This window comes from Micromys minutus (assembly GCF_963924665.1).
Source record: "Micromys minutus genome assembly, chromosome: 1".
NCBI classification, from domain to species: domain Eukaryota; kingdom Metazoa; phylum Chordata; class Mammalia; order Rodentia; family Muridae; genus Micromys; species Micromys minutus.
Window position 1 is genome coordinate 256,578,633 of NC_137969.1, and position 23,265 is coordinate 256,601,897.

Here is a 23,265-nt window from a genome sequence, read left to right on the forward strand (position 1 = left end):
AATTGGGAAAAGCTTTGGTGTCTCTTTTCTCCTTGCTATTTGGATAAAAATATGCTACAATATTCAAATTTGTCAACAATAAGAAAAATGCAGCATGATGTATGAAAATGATCTATACTGTCTGTTAAACCTTTCTATAATCATAAAACAACTCAAAAATAAAATCTTTGCCACAACAAACCATTTATAAATATGTTCTTTATTTCACATGGTGAAGTGATTACTCTATTTAGTCCAGAAATTTTTCAGTCCTAAATTCTACTATGTCTGTTTCAACAGGGTTTCTCATTTTCTCTGTTGGATATTGCAAACACCTAACTTGGAATATAACAATATAATAAAAATTCTCACTATTCTTGATATATTTGCAAACATATGTATTTAAAATTATATATATATATATATATATATATATATATACATGTATGTATATACATATATTGAATTTTTCATTCATCTATTTGTCTATATACATGATTGTGTGTTTGTGTGTGTGTGTCTGTGTTCATGTATGTATGCAATCTAGAAGAGTGCTTTGTTCCTCTTAATTGAAGGCAAATGTGTGCTGTTGAATGTAGACATAGAGAATCAAACTCAGAGCCTGTGCAACAGATGAAGTCATTCTTAATAGTTGAGACACTATTTGAGGCCTATAAACAATTTATTACTCTGCAAATAAGGTGCTTTCAGTTTTTTTTTTTTTTTTTTTTGTATAAAAAATGTAAGCACTGAATTGGGAAAAGCTTTGGTGTCTATGTTCTCCTTGCTATTTGGGCCATTTCCTGATTCATTAAAGTTTGATCATTGTTCCCACTTCACATTTTTATATCATGGAATAATCAATAGAACCTTTATTTGAAATGAGCTCTCTGGTGACTAATTACAAAGATGCTATATTTATGTCACCTTTAATTGTTCTCCCATTTTCCTTTTCCTATTTTAGAGTCAGACAGCTAAGCCATCCTCAAACAAAAGTGGTCATCAGGACACTAGAAATAAGAACAATGAGTCTGGAATTGTTGACTTTGGACTTTTTGACTTTCAATATCCACTATCAACCTCTGAAAGCATCACATTATAACCAAGCAAATAATTTGTATTAGAATGGAAGAGATGAATTTGCTTAAGACAAACAGTTATTTCTGTTATCAGGTGCTGACAGATTCAGTTACAAGGAGCTCAGTCTGGATGGTAGAGTAAGGTAAATTACTCCAGAGAGAGTGGCTTTGTCTCCTGAGAAAGCTCTATGCAAAAGCCCCTGTCCCTATGTTTCATGACAATTGAGCTCCCCCTGCTGGTTCTGAGAGCTCCTGCAGGAAGGTTTGTGTCTATGTTCACAATGAAGGGTCCTCACTGTGGCTTGCACAGTAATAAATGCCTGTGTCTTCAGACCTTAAGCTGTTCATTTGCAGGTAGACACTAGTTTTTGAATCATCTCTTGAGATGGTGAATCTGCTTTTCACAGAATCAGCATAATATGTTGCATAATTATTAGCTTTGTTTCTAATTTGAGCCACCCACTGCAGCCCCTTTTCAGGAGACTGGAGGAACCAGTTCATCCATGCATCACTGAAAGTAAATCCAGAGGCTGCACAAGAGAGTTTCAGGGAATCTCCAGGTTGTGCCAAGCTTCCCCCAGACTCCACCAGCTTCACCTCACACTGGACACCTGCAAACACAGAGAATATTGTCAGTAAGCAGTTAAAACATTCAATATCCTTCTCACTCACCTCCACTCACATTCAGAATCTCTCATTACCTATAAATTACCTTTCAAAAGAGCAACAATAAAAAGAAAGCTTGGTCTCAATTCCATGGTGAATGTCCTCTATCAGTGATGGTGAGTCCAGAGTTAGGTGTCTCTGTCAGAACTTTTAGAAAGGGGGCTGTATTTTATGAACCAAGGGGACCATGATTTGCATGTCTCTGACCTGTATTATCAGCTCATGGCTGGAAGCCATTGAAGATTCAAATAATGCAGATGTCTGAGAAAAAAGGATGAAGTAGGATGATATCTTTAACATATCAATAAAGTCTTGGGGCTGCCCCTCAGGTGACAGAGGATTTTTTCATGCCTGTGACCTGCATTTATTCCCAGCATTGCAAGGATGGGTGAGAGGTGCTAGTAATTACCTCATAGGACAAGTATTCCTCTAGATATTGCTTCCAAGTGCTGATGGAATTCCTGGTTTTGTCACCATCTTTCAGTCTCTTACCTATAAATGGGCATGCTGAGTAAGAATTTAAGAAAACAACACATTTTACAATGGCCAAAAATAAAATAAAATGTCTTGTAATAGGCAAGCAAGTGAAAGATCTCTAAAACAAGAAGTTCAAGTCCCTGATTAACAATATCAAGGAAGACATCAGTAGGTAGTTAGATCTCCTATACTCTTAGACTGGTAGGATTAACATAGTGAAAAAATCTTTCCTACCTAAAGCAACCTACAAGTTCAATGATATTGACTTCAAAATATCAAGACGACTTTTTACAAAGCAAAAGAGAAAACCTCTTCATATGATCTGTGGATAATATCTTGGGTGCTCTGAATTATTAGTCTAATATGTAGTTACCAATGTGTAAATACAATATGTGTTCTTTTGTGACTTGGGTTTCTCACTCAAGATATTTTCTAGTTCCATCATTTGCCTAAGAATTCCATAAAGTCATTGTTTTTAATAGCTGTGCAGTAATTCATTCTGCTAATGTACCACATTTTCTGTACCCATTGCTCTGTTTAGGAATATCTGGGTTCTCACAACTTTTAGCCATTATAAATAAGGAGGCCATGAACATAGAGGAACGTGTATGTTGAACAGCTAACTGAAAGTTTCTGTGAGCCAGAATAATCAGCCTTTCAGATTCTGCATTTCAAAAGTCTTTCACGTAATTCAAAACTAGAAGGCTGAAAATGTGCTTTCATGTGGGAATAATAGGGGTCTGTGCAAGTAGATAATTGTCTCTACAACCTGCCTCAGTTCTGGAAGCCATGTTAGGCTTCCTATATCTAGTGATAATATTGTTCATTCTTAGATTTCTGTTGGAGTTGAAGACAAATTATAGTCCCATAAACTGTGCAGGGTATTTAACTGAGAGAAGATACTTAATTAGATAGTTTTCAGATGATATACAAACTAGACCTTATATAGCATATAGATTTTTAGCCTTTCTTGAGCTAGAGAGAACAGTTCCCTTTTTAATCAGACAGAAATGATGAAGTGAAAGATGACATGTTTATGCTTGAAGGTAGTACAAGATAAAATGAGGCTTGTCACTGGACAAGAAGGAAGGATTTGCAAAAACAAAGTTTTAAAAGGAGAGGGAGGAGGAAAAGGAGAATTTGCTAGGGGCAACAAGTAGGCAAACACAAACATTCTTTTTGTGCATAGAAACAGATTATGGATGTCACCAGTCAGAATAGCTAAGGTCAAAAATTCAGATGAAAGAAGACACAGGCCAGGATGTGGGGAAAAAAAAAAGGTGTGCTCCTCCATTGTTGTTGGAATTGCAAGCTGATACAACTCCTCTCAAAGTCAATCTAGTGTTTCCTCAGAAAATTGGATATTGTAGTACCTGGGGACCACCTGTGTCACTTCTAGTCATATATCAAAAATATGCTCCAACATATACCAAGAACACATGCTCCACTATGTTCATATCAGTCTCATTTAGCTGGAAAGAACATAGATGCCCTTCCACAGAGGAAGGGATACAGAAAATGTGCGGCATATACATGACAAAATACTTCTCAGCTCCTAAAAACAGTGACTACATTAAATTTGTAGGCAAATGGCTGGAACTAGAAAATGTCATCCTGAGGGAAGTAACCCAGGCAAAAAAGAATATACATGGAAGCCACTCACTGGTAAGTGGATATTAGCCCAAAAACTCAGAATACCCATAAAACAATTTACAGATAATATGACTGCATCACCTGGAGATTTATCCAATATGCAACCACCAAACTCAATAAATGTTGCTTATGTCAAGGCTTGCATAATGATAGGAACCTTATATTGATGTCTCCTGAGAGAGTTTGCTAGAGTCTGATACAGATGTGGATGGTTTGTATCTAACTCTAGGACTGAAAATATGGATCCCAATTCAGGAGCTAGAGAAATGAAGGAGCAGATGGGTTTTGCAACTCTATAGAAAGAACAACAAATTCAAACACCACACCCCTAAAAGCTCCCAGTGACCAAACCACCAATCAAAGAGTACACATATAGGGACTCATGGCTCCAGCTGTATACGTAGCAGAAGATGTCATTGTCTGGCATCTGGAGGAGAAGCTTTTGGTCCCGTGAAGGCTCAATTCCCTAGTGTATGGAAATGCCAGTGCTAATGCATAGAAGTAGTTGTGTAGGTGGGATTTGTTGAGAGCATATTCATGGTGGGATGGGGAGAGGGATGAGAGGAGAAAAAGAAGATAACATTTGCAATGTAAATACATAAAATAGGAAATAAAACCTAGGGCTGGTGATGAAAGGATGAGGCTTCTCATATCTCCAGCTCAGAATACCACTAATCTTGCCCACATAATATCTGAACCGGGGCCCAACATGTTACTAAAGTAACAGAGTCCATATTCTGAGGAATCTATAGGGCATGTCAAGCAGCGCCATCTTTAACCCTAGAAAAATAATAAGTTAAATTAGTACTATTGATATCAGTTAATGACCAGAGATATAGAAAAAAGATACTAAATTAGATTTAATCAAAGAAGTAATCTGCCTTCCTATGGACATGTGGAGATCCTTTTAGACAATCTGTCTTTATTTGCTGTAGATAAGTAAAACTAGACTATGAGTTTTTGTTTACTTAAGTGTTTTCAATTTGAAATAACTGGCCAAATTCATAGTATACTTTGCTCAGAGGTATCTATCACTTATTTAAAAATCTTTGTAACAAAATGCACTGACACACTTTATCAATTGTTGTTTTATTAAAGTATCACGTTAATGGAGGGATCCGTGATAAAGGATAGAGATACGGGGATCTTGAATCAGCCACCATTCTTTCTCAAATAGCCTTGAGAAAGTTTACAAAGACCATATAAGGTTGTGAAGTGACAGCCAATGCTATTGCTTTTTCTGAGTAAGTCCTCAAGCTATACTTCTCTGTCTTCTCATTCAGAGGGAAGTTTCTGGTTCCCTAGTATTTCTGACATACTCAGGATGTCGGTGCAACACTGTGTCTCTCTCACACAGTAATAGACCTCAGAGTCCTCAGAATCCAGGCTGCTGGGCTCCATGCAAGCTGAGCTATAGGATTTGTCTGCAGTCTGTGTGGCTTTGCCCTTAAACGTCTGTGCATATTCAGTAGCACTAATTCCAGGAATAATCTTTCCAATACACTACAGGTCACATCCAGTTTTCTTCTTCAACCATACTACATAGTAACTAGTAAATGTTCATCCAGAAGCCATGCAAGACAGCTTCACTGAGGCCCCAGGCCTCACCAGCTCTGCCCCTGACTGCTGCAGCTGAACATAGGAGTGGACACCTGTGGAGAGAAGAGCAGAGTGGATGCTGGTGCCACCCCCAATGACTGTCCTATTTAGAAGGTTGAATTTGTCAGTTCTTATTGGCAAGTGCTGCTTCCAGTAAGACTATGATCCATCTCCGTTCCATGGTAGGAATTTGTGTGCTCAGGGACTATTGAGAAGAAAGTGATCATATGCTGTTTTTTCGTGTGGTCATTCCTGTATTTATCACCATAATCTTTCATAATTTGCATACTCAAGAGCCAGCATCATTCTTATATAAGGACCTGGTCTAGTTAGAGATGAAGGAGGCAGCAGGATGCTTAGGTCCAAATCCTAATCCTGACTGAGAAAAGATCCTCTCCTGAGACCCATGCAAACCCTGTAGATACAATGTCAAAGTCTAATCATTCATTTAAAAGTATATTGCCAACCTGAGATATGGTCTCTTATTGGTGAAAAGAGAATTCATTTCCAGGTGGTAGTAGTGATGCAAGTAATAGTTAATGGAAATTTTAAAACTCCTAAGTTATGAGAATTTACAATCTTCTTTCATACAGATGAAATGATAGTGAATTTTTGCAGCTGTAAAATGTTGTACAAATGACCCCAAGAAGTTCCTATTGATCAGAAGTTATATGTGCACACAAATAATTATATACACAGAATTTTCTACACAACCTAAATTATCGAAGAAATTTACATGTCTTTCAGCATACCATTTAATAAAGAAAATGCAGTATATAAAATATAGTCGATGTTCTTCTATAAAAAATAAGGAACATATATTACATTTAGAAAAATGATGCATTTGGTGGTAACTTAAATAAATTAAGACTGCCTCAGAAACAGATGCTCTGTGAGAATCTCATCTGTAGATTTTTCTATATCACATAGCTATATGCAAATGGGTCGTGATGTAGAGATGAAAGTAATTGAATAAAAGTGCTAAATAGGGGGGAGCGGTGACTGAAGAGATGGCCCAGCATTTGAAAGCACTAAATGCTCTTCCAGAGGTCCTGTGTTCAATTTTCAGCATCCACATTGTGGCCCTCTGCTGTGTTTGAAGACAGCTCCAGTTTACACCCAAACACACACACACACACACAGACAGACAGACTGACAGACAGATTTTGACTAAAAATAGGATGCACTGATTTTAAGGGAAACATAACTGCAGTGTAGAATAATGTCTGTGTTTGCAGATGTCTAATCTTGTTACCACCTGGAGCATCCATGAAACTCTTGTGCAGCCTCCAGATTCACTTTCAGTGACTATCGGATGGAGTGGTGCTGCCAATCTCCTGAGAAGTGGCTTGAGTGGATTGTTGAAATTAAAATTAAATGGAGTGATTATGCAACATATTATGAGGAATCCATGAAAGGGAGATTGTGCCAAAGCAAACTGTGACCTGACTATAGTGTATAAAAATTTGCCGTATCTGGCCTCAGGGAGAGATAATGTGCCTAATGCTGCAGTGTGTTGTGCCATGGTGTGCTGATACTCCGGGATGATACTCCCTCTCTTTAGAACAGAAGGATAGGATGCTTGCAGTAAGGGGAATGTGACAAAAAAAAAAGGACAAGAGTGTTGTAATTACACTCTAAAGTGAATTTTAAAAAAGTAAAAGAAAGGTTAACAGGTTTTATTCAGAAAACAAATAAATGAAAAAATGAATAAAATAAAGGTATACTAAAAATCTGTTACATATTTAACAAATCTCTGTGGCTCTATTTGATTATGGAAGTGTGACAGTTCAACACTGCAGGTGTTGTTCACATACATTTTTTAAGAAAGGGGTCCACAGAGGTCACAGAGAACATCTGCACTCAGCTTATTCCTGTGCTGTTCACTGTAGCTCAGTTTTACTCTCTGCTCTTCCTGAGCTCTTCTTCCTTTAGATTTATGCTAGCTTTCCCTGAAGTTCCACTGTCTGCCTTGACCAGTTTCATTTTCCTTCTCTTTCAGTACTCACAGAGTTCAGCTGTCAGAATAAATGGCTCTAGTTTTTGTGTGTTTTTGGGGTAGTTGGCACTATTAGTGTCTGGATGTTTCAGAGATTTATATTAAATTGTTTATGGATTATTATTAATTTTAAGACTTATCTGATAGCAATCAGATCCAGAACCATCAGTGCCCACAAGTACTGCATAGACAAGAGAAGACAGAGACTGTGATAGCTTCTTCAGGCTATTCATGGGGCATAACACCTGAGATCAGAACAGCAAAATGTGACTTGGGCTCAGATGCAGCATGTCACAAAAGCATTGATGAATTCCTGAGTCAACAGAAATAGGAAGAACCATTGTCAAATTAATGGATCACCTAGCAAATCCACAAAAGTTACATTTACATTGAGAACGTATTACACTTTGAGAAAAATATGCACTGTGATACAATGTGTTTCCTGTATTGTGAGTTTGAATGGATTTAAAGAAATGAGGGAAGAGGAATGAGGGAAGTAGGGGTCTATTTGGGAAGAATCCTCATGGGTTGAGATCATGTCTATAGACAGCTTCACCTTTCCCTGACTACATTTTAAGTCTAGCATTTTCTTTGTTATGGATAGAATATGGGTTAATAAAGATTTTTAGGAGCTCAGTGTATTTAACAGATAAAATATAGATTTAGACTGTGTTTCAGGAATGGGAAAATCCAATATCAATAGTTAAGACATTGTGTTCATGTGTATTTCAATTTCTAAAAAAATATTTTTATATTAACACAAAATATTTGCTACACAAAATCTGTCTGTACAGGTATGTTTTCTCCAACTTCAGGATCATGCATCTAATGGACAGTAAATAGCAAAAGAAAAGTAATTGGAACCTACATGAAGCATCACTTCTCCATAGTCTTTGGTCATAAATGACATGATGTTCTATGGACTAATCATTTGAAGGATAAAACCCTGTATTAATTAAAAAAAAACATTTACCATTACAATTCCTGGTTCTATATAGATCTATATTGTTATTCCAGCATTATTTCTAATTTAGATGATATCTCAAATGGTGTACTTCATAATACACTGTGGAAAAATGCTCATAAGTTATCATGGGAAGCAAAGAGCAGCATCGATTTCTGGCTTAAGAAGTATGGGTTTACATAGAGATCATCCTATGATCAAATATCTGTTCACTAAAGTCTGAGCATTGTTTGATCATGGAGTGATGATGTGACCAGCATCTATATTAACCTAATGGGGACATCATACAGTTAGCTGATCTGGTGCCATGTTTGTAAAAGTGTGCAACAATGTTACTTAAGTACAAGTATATTTTGATTTCCAACAGTGTTTGATAAAATTTCTACTGTGCTTATTGTGTATCCTACTCCTTTAGATATTTACTGTTTTTATTGGTCATAGATATCTTAAAATATTCATCTATAACTGTGCTGTATTTGTTAAATTTGAGCATCACCTAAGGTCCTGAATACTATTTTCATGTTAATAGTCTTTCTGCAGGGATGACCACTTCCTACATGTTTATTCTCTAACAGATTGATATACCATAGTTTCCTTAGCGGGCAGGTATCTCAACTGCATGAAGGAACTTATGGATGCATCTCTGAATACATCTTAGGTATTTTCTCTGCAATTTACTTTGAGAGACAAACCCTAGAGTTCATTCCTCTGGAGCAATGCCATCCATCCCTGTGTGAAATTATTATTCATGGAAGTGCCATACTGCCAGTAAGTCTGTGATACTTTACTAAACTTAGGCCCATATCTTTTTCCTCAAGTGAATGTAAACCTAGTAACAAACTTAAATCAATGACGCACATTTGATAATGAACCAAAGCTACATAGGAAGCTGAGCACCAAAACAAAAACAAACACACAAACAAAAACAGACAAAAATTGTGGTATAGAACTAAATCTAGAGTTCACAACCGAGGAATATCAAATGGCTGAGAAGCACCTAAAGAAATGTGACATGTCCTTAGTGATCAGAAAAATGTAATTGAAAATGTCACTGAGATTCAGTTCATATCAATCAGAATGATTAAGATCAAAACCTGAGGTGACATCACATGTTGGCAAGGATGTGGAGAAAGAGGAACACCCCTCTATTTTGATGAGGTTGAAAACTTGTAAAACCACACTGAAAATCAATTTGGAGGTTCCTATTTAAATTGGAGATAGACCTACCCAAAGATCCAAAAAAATGACACTCTTGGGAATATACTCCATGAATTTCAAACATGCCTTTATGTTCATAGCGCCCATATTTGTGATAGGCAGGAGCTTGGAACAACCCAGATGTCACATGGCAGAAAAAATGGATACAGAAAATGTGGTTCATTGACACAATGGACTACTATACCACCATTAAGAACAAGGACTTGATAAGCTTTGCAGGCATAGGAATAAACTAGAAAATATCAACCTGAGTGAGGTAATTCAGACCCAAATGGACATGTGTGCTGTGTACACACTAAAATGTAGATATGTGTCAAAAAGTGCAGAATGCCCAAGAACCGGCCAAAGAACTGAAAAAGATCAACAAGCTGAGGGGCCCAAATGAAGATGCCTTAGTCTGACAGGAGATGGGGTAGAAAGCAACCACAAAGTAGGAGGGAATAAACTGGCAGGGAAAGGAAGTGTGGCCTAGAAAGGAGAACTTCATCTGGTATTGGTGGGAGGAAAAGAACTGAAGTCCTGAGGGCAAGCAGAAATAGTAGAAACAGGAAACCTAAGGCGGTAGACATTTGGGACCATCCTCCAGAATACACCAGAGACCATCAAACTGAGCAGGACCCCAATGAAGGAGCTAGAGAAGAGACTGAAGTAGCTGACAGTGCCTGCAACCCTATGAGTAGAACAAAATGATCCACTAACCAAACCTACTACTACTCCCAGGGACTAAAACACCTCTCAATGAGTTTTCAGGGGGAGACAAATTGCCCCAGGTGCATATGCAGCAGAGGATAACATTCTCTAACATCAATGTGAGGAGAGGCCTTTGGTCCAGTAAAAACACCTTTTCCCAGTGTAGGGGAATGTCAATGTGCTGAGGTGGGAGAGGGTGGTTGGGAGTGAGAGCACCTTCATGGAAGCAATGGGTGGGGTACAGGGAGTGGTATTGGGGGAAGGGCATTATATATGATATGTAAATGTAGATGATATTGAATAAAAATATAAATAAACAAATGTAAATATAAACTGTTCTATAAAGATATATAACAGAGTGATTGTTTCGGCAAAAATCTGTTAGTTGATACCCAGTTTTGAAAAATACAGATATGTATGTTCTATGCAGTATCATTTTTCTATAACTAACTTAACAGTAACTGAGCTACTGTGTCTCTTTACTTCTCCATTGGGTGTCATTCATGTCTTATAAGGAGTTTCATTAGGAATGCCATGTGTTTATACTCTTAAAGAGAATAAAAAATCATATCTGTGAATACTGAGAGACTGGGAAAAATCTAATCTTCCACTCTGAGACATGCTATGACAATCATCCATCTCTCCAATCCTGATCTACAGAGGACATTGGCACTTCCATTCTGATATTGGGTGAGATTCAGCCTGAAGATCCTAAATTTAACTCTCAGTGAGTAAAGATGTTCAGGTCCTAGGTTTCAATTGTTGAATTCACGCAACTCTTACAGAACCTGCCTTCCTGGTAACCGAGAAATCCATTTTATTATATCATTTCTCTTTTTGTATCTTTAAGACACACTCACTGGGATTTTAAATAAAATGCAGTGAACCCTGTCATGATTTGTGTCTTTCAAGTCAAGGGTTCTAACTGGCATACAATTTCATCTCCTGGGACTTTTGTGTGGTTAACTAACATTAACAAACTCTAGGAAATTAAGAAACACATGTGCTGACCCCTAAGTAAACCTGTTTTTCAGAATATACACAGTTTATGTATTTGATATTTTCTTTTTATGCCTACTTTTAACATATATTTACTAATCTCCATCGGCATATCTCCCCAGTAGAAATTGCTCCAACATCTGTATTTAGCAAGCTCAAACATTTTCTTTTACTCATTCCTACATTGGTATAGCATTAAAATGTTTTATGGGCAATATTAGAGTTTAACAAAATGACACCCAAAGATTGCCCCAACAATTTTGTGATAAACTGATTCACCAGGTAAGAAATAAGGTGAAATTCTCTGGAGGAAAAAGCTATTTTTTCTTCTTGAGAAATTGAGGCTGTCCCATCTGAAATTATACCATGAAACTGGCATTTGTGGAGAAAACTCAAACATAGTAACAACTCAACATTCATTCCAATCATAGTTCTTGACAGTTTAACAAATTCACAGGTAAAGGATTCCTCTTTTTTTTTTTTTTTTTTTTTTTTTTTTTTTTTTTTTTTTTTGATAAAGTAACTATTTGGTTTATATTTAGAAAAGGAGTATGTGTAATGGTGCTGACATGCTATACATTTTGCAGAGGAATGTATTGGACCTTGAATGTCAAGAAATTCTGTTCAATTTTACCTGGTGAAGACACCCTACCTGAGTTTTATCTGATCTGCTGGAATAGGTACAGAGGATAAGGAAAAATAACTATTAACCACAAAAATATATACCTTGGGGGAAGTAAATGCACTGGCATGTTCAGAGAGAACCCAACCAGTTCTCAGACTGAGATGCTCACACTTGTGTGGATATAGTGGTCCACAGACAAAGATTGTGTGTATATGTTGCACCTCTGAGAAAGAAAAAAAAATAATAAGGAATTCTTAGAGCTCTGCTCCAGCAATTGTGGAAGTTTTTCTAATGCAAATGTTACAGCCAGGCTCTGCCAGGTAGAGGTTTCCTCAGTAAAAGCACTACAGCTCCACTCCTGCAAAGTGTCGGGGCATGGAAAGGTATTATAATGGCAATCATTAGTAAAGAAATACCACAAATAACCACTGCAAGTGGATTTATCAGAAGATATTTTCAAGAGAATTGGGCAAAAAGAGGCGTCTGACTCTGCTTCAGAGAGAAGCAGCAGAGAACTGAGCATAAGGCAGGATTTATCTGGAGTTTCTTAGGTTTTATTCCAGGAAAGCCTGGAATTAGAGGGACATTCTGACTAATATCAAAGTTTAGGAAATTTGTTCCAAATTCTAATTCGTGGCTGGATTCAAATCAAGGGAAGGATATTGATACTTTAGCCCTTTTCTCGAGATCAAGTCTATATAAGGGTGTCTAAGATAATTGGTCCCATTATCTTAGAAATTAGGTATTCTACTCAGTAGATCCTGTTTAATTGATTATTTGATTTTTTTCTGAGTCAAAATTATGGCTTAAATCAGAAAATCTCTTTGTGGGATTTAGGGGTTTTGTTGTTGTTGCTGTCTTGTTGTTGTTCTCCCAGTTTTGTTTTGTAAAACAAAGTACTGTGGAATATGACCATGTGTCAAAAAAATTTTTTTTTCAGCCATATAAGACATTTGTCTTTGTAGACTAGAATTATATGCTCATGGCTACACATACATAACCTCTCACAAAATCTTACTGTTACTCAAGTCTGTAAGTATTTGTAGTGTAATTATTTATCTGAAGGTGTATTTAAGGACTCTGTCATTAAGTATACCCTGTAATTCTTGGGAGAGTTAGAAAATCTCACCTCCTGAGTGAGATCCCTATAAGCAAAAGTTCCTGTCCCCGGATTCTATATCAACTGCACTCCCTCTGCTGGTCACCAAAGCTCCCACAGAAAGTTTTCTGACTAGATTCACAACTATGGTTTCTCACTGTGGTGCCTTGCACAGTAATAATTGCCTGTGTCTTCGGATTTTACGCTGTTAATTTGCAGGTAGATACTACTTTTTGAATCATCTCTTGAGATGGTGAATCTTCCTTTCACAAAATCAGCATAATATACTTCATAATTGTTATCTTTGGTTTTAACTTGAGCAACCCACTGCAGCCCCTTCCCAGGAGACTGGTAGACCCAGTTCATCCACACATTAGTGAAAGTGAATCCAGATGTTACACAAGAGAGTTTCATGGATTCTCCAGGTTGCACAAAACCTCCCCCAGACTCCAGCAGCTTCACCTCACACTGGACACCTGCAAACACAGAGAATATTTTCAGTAAGTGGTAAAAACATTCAATATCCTTTTCACTCACCTCCTCTCACATTCAGAATCTCTCATTATCTATAAATTACCTCTAAAAAAAGCAACAATAAAAACTAATCTCAGCCACATGTCCGTGGTGAATGATTTCAGTCAGTGTTGATCTCTGAAGGGAAAGACTGCTGAGTCCAGAGCTTAGTGCCTGTGTCAGAGATTTTAGGGTCAGGGCTGTTTTCATGAGCAGAGGAGAACAATATTTGCATGACTCTGTGCTATATCATGAGCCCAGGGCTGGGAGCCTTAGAGGACTCAAATGATGCATGTGTCTGAGAATAAAAGATGAAATGGCATGACATTATCAGTAAATCAGTGATGTGCTGGGGTTGCACCTCACCTGACAGAGACAGATTTTGTGCCTGTGTCCTGTGTTTATTCCCAGCACTGCATGCATGCACAAGTGGTGGACACAGAAGAATAATGTTTGAGTTATGCATGTACCATATGAACTGAGTCTCACAAAGTAAATAAGAGAGAGAAGAAGAAATGTCTTTTAGAATGTATTTCCAATATACACAATCATATAAAATTTCAGCCTTACTATGTTATGTTTCTTTAATTTTTGTTTTGTTCTTTAATTGGATTTTTGTTTACTTATATTGTAAATTGTATCTCCTTTTCTGATTTTCCCTCCTGAATTCTTATTTCATTCTCAAAGAGGCACGGTTTCCATTTTCTTCTTCATTTAGTATGTGTGTCTCTGTTTTTTTTTTTTTTTTTTTTTGTTTTGTTTTGTTTTGTTGTTTTTTCTGAATTTTTCTCCCTTATTTCTTTGTTTCTTTTATTTTTCTCTAATTATTTTCCTTACTTTTATTCTTTGCTCTTACCTTTCTTTACTTTTCTTTATGCTGTGACTTAGCAGGTATTAAGGAACTCTAAGTCTCTTGCCAGGCCAGCAATGGACCCTTGATCCAGAGGGAAAAGAACCCAAGTAAATAAGACTTTTTTTTTTTTTTAATTTCCTACTATTTTCAGAAGGGGTCAATTTTCAGAAAACAGTGGCTTTTAGCCATACAATAGCAAAGTACAGTTAAATTGCCAGTGCTGCCCAGTTTCTGGCTTCCGATATAGTAAGAGAGAGTCCAAAACAATGTCCTGGCTCAGTACATGAGTGCCATGACAGGAAACTATCAGAAAATATTTTAGCATATTTATATAAGCAGATTTTTAGCTAAATTCATAAAATCAGAATCAACAACAGTAAATTCATGCAAAGTATGTTATATAGGTTAAGAAAGTTTTAAATGGTAATGGAAAAAAAGAGTAAAGAAAAATTTAGAGAATAAAAAAATCTAATTATAACAACCACATGATAAGTTATCTCCACATTATATCAAAGAAATAACTCAGTAGCATATACCTATGAAAGTTCCAAGTAAAAATCACTATGACACATTAACTCAATATGAAATGTATATGTATAGTAGTACATGTATACAAATATAAATATGAGTATGTATATTTTCTCATATACATCACACACCTACAAAGAGACAGACAGACAGATACACAGATAGATATTTAGGAAGGTCAGCACACAGACAGGTAGACAGGAATAGTTAAATTTGTGAGGACATGAAAAGTAAAAGCATACTGTGCACTGTTTGTGGAAGTGTACTTTAGTGGCATTCATGAGAAAAATGTATTTTGTTTTCTCTAAATAATAAAATCAGATATAAATTTGTTCCCAACCATCCAACTTCTGGAGACAATATGAAAAAGGAAAGTCTATATGATAAAGAAATACCTGCAACTCACAAAACATAATGATTATGAAATACAATTTATCACCAACAAATTTATAATCATAAATGAACAAAGAAAATACATTTCATGTATAAAATTAAACATTGTTTATCTAAAAATTAACATTATTCTTCCATTTTTAGAAGCTTAGATTCATTTGCAAAGAGAAGCACAGGAGATAAGACAGAGGAAGAAAATGCCATAGGGACCCCTCCATTTTAGGAACTACCAATACTGGTATAACAAAAGGAGTGACTATAATGGTGTTCTCGTGTGAAAAGGATGGCGGAAAGAGAGAGACAGAAGAGTAGAAAATGGAAAACAACTTACACAGCATTTTTTAAGAGGAAACAGCTCCAGTGTCTATAGGCCTACAGCATATCTAAAGACAGTAAGCATACACCATGCATTTCAAAATATATGAAGCAAAAGATTTAAAAAGTTTCCAACATGAATGATACATATTTAAGAGACAGAAGTGTTAGTACTTGGATATTGGCATTGCTCATTTTAATAAATATTTACAAACACAAGAATCTTTGCTTTGAAATAATAGCAAAACACAATATAGTCAAGTTCTAGAGCAGTCCTCAGAACAAAGATATAAATGAATCACATTTAAGCTGTAATTAATTCTTCCACAAAAATATATCATGGCAATTTGAGAAATGTTTTATTATGTAACTCTAGATATATTTAGAAAGCCCGGAAGTTCAGCTTAGAACTCTTTCTGAAGATCAAGAACATGTATTTTATATGCCAATTATTTCAGATTGAGGTGATAAATAAAATCATTTTCGAACCACCAGCCGGAAAGGCGGCTCGTACAGGCTGAGCAACTGGTGAGTGGGAGACCTAGGCTGCGGGGGAGCAGAGGGATCTCTGCGGAGTGCACACGGAAAGGGCACCCCCTGCCCTGACCTGCCCTGTCCTCCCCGATCCAGTGACCGGGAACAGATCTTAGGAACTTCTGTTCCCACCCGGAGACGACTTCAGGACCCAGAGCAGAGCCTGGCCCAACCACCAGCCGGAAAGGCAGCTCGTACAGGCTGAGCTACTGTGACCTGGAACAGATCTTAGGAACTTCTGTTCCCACCCGGAGAGGACTTCAGGACACAGAGCGGAGCCTGGCCCAACCACCAGCCGGAAAGACGGCTTGCACAGGCTGAGCAACTGGTGAGTGGGAGACCTAGGCTGCGGGGGAGCAGAGGGATCTCTGCGGAGTGCACACAGAAAGGGCACCCCCTGCCCTGACCTGCCCTGTCCTCCCCAATCCAGTGACTGGGAACAGATCTTAGGAACTTCTGTTCCCACCCAGAGACGACTTCAGGACACAGAGCAGGGCCTGGCCCAACAGCCAGCCTGAAAGGTGGCTCAGAGAGGCTGAGCATCTGTGACCAGGAACAGATCTTAGGAACGTCTGTTCCCACCCGGGGGCGACTTCAGGACGCAGAGCAGAGCCTGGCCCAGCTGCCACCCGGAACCTGGGCTGCTGGGGAGTAGAGAGATCTCTGAGGAGTGCACACGGAAAGTGTCCCAGGGACACAGACCAGATACAAGGGAAAGGCAAGAACATATCACTGACAACAAAATGGCAAGAGAAAAAAGAAAGAGTATATCCCAAGGAAACCAAGACAATCTGGCAACACCAGAACCCAGCTCTCCGATAGTAGCAAACATAGGAATTCCAAACACTCCAGAGAAAGAAGACACAGACCTGAAAACATGCCTCAAGACGCTGATAGAGTTACTTAAACAAGAAAGGGAGGAAAAGCAAAAAGATTCAGAAGCTTTTAAAGAAGAAACAAGAAAAACACTCAAAGAACTCAAAGAACGAGACGAAAACAGAACCAAAGAAATAAAGGAATGGAAGAGGGAAATTAAAACAGAAATTGACACAATAAAGAAAGCAATAAAGAGATAACCCTAGAGTCAGAACACCAAAAAAAGAAATCAGGAATCACAGAAGCAAGCATTTCCAACAGATTACAAGAGATCGAGGGGAGAATCTCGGGGGCAGAAGACAACATTGCAAACATAGACAAAACAGCCAGAGAAGATGCAAAAAACAAAAAGCTCCTAACGCAAAATGTCCAGGAAATACAAGACACAATGAAAAGACCGAACCCAAGGATAATAGGAATAGAAGAGGGAGAAGAGTATCAACTAAGAGGCACAGTAAATATCTTCAACAAAATCATAGAAGAAAACTTCCCTACCCTCAAGAATGAGATGACCACGAGCATAAAAGAAGCCTTCAGAACTCCAAATAGGTTGGACCAGAAAAGAAATACCTCCCGACACATAATAGTAAAAACATCAAGTGCCCAAAGTAAAGAAAGAATACTAAAAGCAGTAAGGGAAAAAGGTCAGGTAACATATAAAGGCAGACCAATCAGGCTCACACTCGATTTCTCAACAGAGACTATGAAAGCTAGAAGAGCCTGGACAGATATCATGCACTCCTTAAGAGAGAACAAGTGCCAGCCCAAGCTGCTATACCCAGCAAAACTATCAATCACCATCGATGGAGAGACAAAGATATTTCAAGACAAATCAAAATTCACACAATATCTGACCACAAACCCAGCACTACAACGAATTATAGGTGGAAAACCCAATACAAGGAGGGAAAATACACCCTAGTAAAAACAAGAAAACTCCTAAACAAGAAAACTAAAGAAGAAAACACAGAGACAACTCAACCCAAAAAAGCAAAAATGGCAGGAAACAGAAACAATTATTCCTTGATATCTATTAACATAAATGGTCTCAACTCCCCAATAAAGAGACATAGACTATCAGACTGGATACATAAACAAAATCCAGCCTTTTGCTGCATACAGGAAACTCATCTCAGAGACAGAGACAGACACTATCTCAGAGTAAAAGGGTGGGAAAAAAAACTTCCAAGCAAACAGCTCCAAGAAGCAAGCTGGAGTGGCTATTCTAATATCGAATAAAGTAAATTTCCAACCAAAAGTTATCAAAAAAGATAAAGAAGGACACTTTTTACTCATTACCAGGGAAATCTGTCAGGAGGAACTCTCAATCCTTAACATATATGCTCCAAATAAAAAATCACCCACATTCATAAAAGAAACTCTATTAAAGCTCAGAAACTACATTTCACCCCACACAATACTAGTGGGAGACTTTAACACCCCACTCTCACCAATGGACAGATCAGGGAAACAGAAACTGAACAAGGACACTGCAAAACTATCAGAGACTTTGAACCAACTAGAATTAATAGATATATACAGAACATAATATCCTAAAGTAAACAAATACACCTTCTTCTCACCACCCCATGGCACCTTCTCGAAAATTGACCACATAATTGGACACAGAACGAGCCTTCATCGATATAAGAAGATTGAAATACTCCCATGCATCCTCTCAGATCACCATGGTCTACGGCTGGTCTTTAACAACAACAAAGACAACAAAATGCCCACATACACATGGAAACTAAACAACACTCTGTTAAAGGATAGCAGGGTCAAAGAAGAAATAAAGAAAGAAATTAAGGATTTTCTAGAATTCAACGAAAACGAAAACACAACATACCCAAACCTATGGGATGCAATGAAAGCAGTATTGAGAGGAAAACTCATTGCCCTAAGTGCTTCCAAGAAGAAACTGGAGAGAGCTCACATCAGCAACCTGACAGCACAGCTAAAAGCACTAGAACAAAAGGAAGCAGATATACCCAAAAAGAGTAGATGGCAAGAAATAATCAAAATTAGGGCAGAAATAGACCAAATAGAAACAAAAAATACCATTGAAAAAATCAACAAAACAAAGAGTTGGTTCTTTGAGAAAATCAACAAGATTGATAAACCCCTAGCCAGACTAACTAAAGGGCAAAGAGAGAGTATCCAAATTAACAAAATCAGAAAGGAAAGTGGTGACATAACAACTGAAACTAAGGAAATTCAAGAAATCATCAGATCCTACTACAAAAACTTATACTCCACAAAATTGGAAAATCTGGAGGAAATGGACGAATTCCTAGACAGATACAAGGTCCCAAAGTTGAACCAGGACCAAGTAAACCATCTAAATAACCCTATAACACCTAAAGAAATAGAAGAAGTCATCAAAAGCCTCCCAACCAAAAAAAGCCCAGGTCCAGACGGGTTCAGTGCAGAATTTTATCAGACATTTATTGGGGATATAACACCAATATTCGCCAAGCTATTCCAAAAGATAGAATCAGATGGAATATTACCCAACTCATTTTTTGAGGCTACAATAACCCTCGTACCTAAGCCACACAAAGAACTTCAGACCAATCTCACTTATGAACATTGATGCAAAAATACTCAACAAAATCCTTGCAAACTGAATCCAAGAACACATCAAAACCATCATTCATCATGACCAAGTAGGCTTCATCCCTGGGATGCAGGGATGGTTTAACATAAGGAAATCCATCAATGTAATCCACCATATAAACAAACTTAAAGACCAAAATCACATGGTCATCTCACTAGATGCTGAGAAAGCATTCGACAAAATCCAACATCCCTTCATGTTAAAAGTCCTGGAAAGAACAGGAATCCAAGGCCCATATTTAAACATAATAAAAGCAATATACAGTAAACCAACAGCCAACATCAAACTTAATGGCGAGAAACTTGACGAAATCCCACTAAAATCAGGGACTCGACAAGGCTGCCCACTCTCTCCCTACCTATTCAACATAGTACTGGAAGTCCTGGCTGGAGCAATTAGACAGCAAAAGGAGATCAAGGGGATACAAATCGGAAAGGAAGAGATAAAAACATCACTCTTTGCCGATGACATGATAGTGTACTTGAGTGACCCGAAAAATTACACCAGAGAACCCCTACAGCTGATAAACAAGTTCAGCAAAGTGGCCGGATACAAAATTAACTCAAACAAATCAGTAGCCTTCCTATACTCAAAGGACAAACATGTGGAGAAAGAAATTAGGGAAAAGGTACCCTTCACAATAGTTACAAAAACTATGAAATACCTTGGTGTGACTCTAACTAAGGAAGTAAAGGACCTGTATGACAAGAACTTCAAACCTCTAAAGAAAGAAATTGAGGAGGATCTCAGAAAATGGAAAGATCTACCATGCTCATGGATTGGAAAGATCAACATCTTAAAAATGGCCATCCTACCAAAAGCAATCTACAGATTCAATGCAATCCCCTTCAAAATTCCAACCCAGTTCTTCATGGAATTGGAAAGATCAATGTGCAATTTCATATGGAATAACAAAAGACCTAGAATAGCGAAATCCATCCTCAACAACAAAAAAACATCTGCGGGAATCACTATCCCTGACCTCAAGCTATATATACAAGGCAATTGTGCTGAAAACTGCATGGTACTGGTACAGAAATAGGCAATTGGATCAATGGAATAGAATAGAAGATCCAGAAATGAGCCCTCATGTATATTGTCACCTGATTTTTGACAAAGGAGCAGTAAACATTCAATAAAAAAAGGACAGCCTATTCAACAAATGGTGCTGGTCCAACTGGCACTCAACATGCAAAGGAATGAAAATAGACCCGTTCTTATCTCCTTGTACAAAGCTCAAGAGTAAGTGGATTAAAGATCTCCACATTAAACCAGATACACTGGAACTATTAGATGAGAAAGTAGGGAAAACCTTAGAACACATAGGCACAGGAGAAAATTTCCTGAACAAAACACCAATGGCTCAAGCTCTAAGGTCAAAGATTAACAAATGGGACTTAATGAGATTGCAAAGTTTCTGTAAGGCTAAGGACATCGTCAAAAAAAACAAAAGGGCAACCAACAGAATGGGAAAAGATCTTTACCAACACCACATCAGATAGAGGCCTAATATCCAAGGTGTACAAGGAACTCAAAAAGCTAGACACCAGAGAATCAAATAACCCTATTAAAAAATGGGGTACAGAGCTAAACAAATCATTTTCAGTTGAGGAACACCGAATGGCCGAGAAACATCTGAGGAAGTGCTCGACATCCTTAGCCATCAGGGAAATGCAAATCAAAACATCCCTAAGATTCCACCTCACACCAGTCAGATTGGCCAAGATCCAAAACTCAGATGACAGCAGATGCTGGTGAGGCTGCGGAGAAATAGGAACACTTCTTCACTGTTGGTGGGTTTGCAAGCTAATACAACCACTCTGGAAATCTGTCTGGCGATACCTCAGAAAATTGGATATAGTACTACCTGAAGACCTAGCTATTCCACTTCTGGGCATATACCCCAGAGACACTTTAATACACAACAAAGATATATGCACCACAATGTTCATAGCGGCTCTATTTATAATAGCCAGAAGCTGGAAAGAACCCAGATGTCCTTCAGAAGACAAATGGATACAAAAATTGTGGTACATATACACAATGGAATACTACTCAGCCACCAGAAACAATGACTTAACCAAATTCTTAAGAAAATGGCTTCATCTAGAGAAGATCATCCTGAGTGAGATAACCCAGTCACAAAAGAACAGACATAATATGCAGTCACTGATAGTGGGATACTAACCCCAGAGGCTTGCACTCCCCCAGAAACAACTCACAGACTGTATGAAGTCCAAGAAATAAAGATAACAAAAAATATACATATATTCACAAAACAAGAGGACTTTGACTATTTCCATGTTGCGTTTTGTTTTGCATGTACTTTACGCTTATTGCAACTAGTACATTTTCAATGCATACTGTCAAGCCCTTGAAAAAAATCAGGTACTGACTAAAAAACATATTCACATGGTTTTATGTAAAATTTATTTTAATGTCTGAAAAAAGCAGTACTGACAAAAATGTATAATTTTAAGCAAAAAAATTTTTAAAATCTTTAAAAAATTAATAAGCTGTTAGTCTTTTGTGTAGATGGAAATATCTCAAGAAACACTTCTTGTTATGATTAATAATTTGAGTCTTATTTGTAACAGATAAGAGACCAATGTATTTTCCATGTATTTTCATGTTAAAAAAAATAAATCTTGTTTTGAAGACAGAAAAAAATCATTTTCATTTATAATTGAAGTTTTAAATGGCATTGTCATTTAGTAAGAAAATAAACTGTCTGCGGAAGAGGGATGCCACATTTACTGGTAAGTTTGCTCAAGTGTCTATGGTGAGCAGTGATAGAGTTGGGTACATCTGCCTTTAGACATCATTTTTCTGTTCTATGGTCACCATCTTCTGGTTTTCTCTGGTGATAAAAGAGGCTCCTGAGCCACAAGGGGTACCAGTTTTCTTTTAAAACAAAAGTTTTTCTCTGGTGCAATATATTTTCTGATTTGGTTTCAAAATTTTTGAATTTCTCTTGTAAAGGACTCAACTGCTTCTGGCCTGGAAAAATAACTTAGAAACCCCTAACTTCTCAGCCAGAAGAGAAACCTCATTCTCTCCAACTTCCCTTTCCAGACACTTCCTTACACATTGCTTAGTTACTGGACTTTATCTGGTACTGTTGGCGCAGTCATCTTCTCTCTCCTCTCTCTCTCTCTCTCTCTCTCTCTCTCTCTCTCTCTCTCTCTCTCTCTCTCTCTCTCTCTGTCTCTGTCTCTCTCTCTCTGTCTCTCTCTCTCTCTCTCTCTCTCTCTCTCTCTCTCTCTCTGTGTGTGTGTGTGTGTCTGTGTGTATGTGTGCATGTGTGTGTGAGGGGGTGATCATGCTTCAGATTGCACCTAAGAGGAGAATATATTTTCATTTCCTGAACGGAACAATCTTTGCTTCCTTAAAAACCTGATCTAAGCATATGGTTGTGATTGGGGAAGGAGAAAGTACTTCCTCCAATTATACCAGGGGAAAGAAAGTCCAACTTCTTCCCTGGCCAAAGTTTGTGTCTCTTTCTCTACCAGTGACTTGTATAATTAAAAGACTCAATACCCTCTATAATTTTCAGAAGCCCCAGGACATTAGACTTTTGAAAACT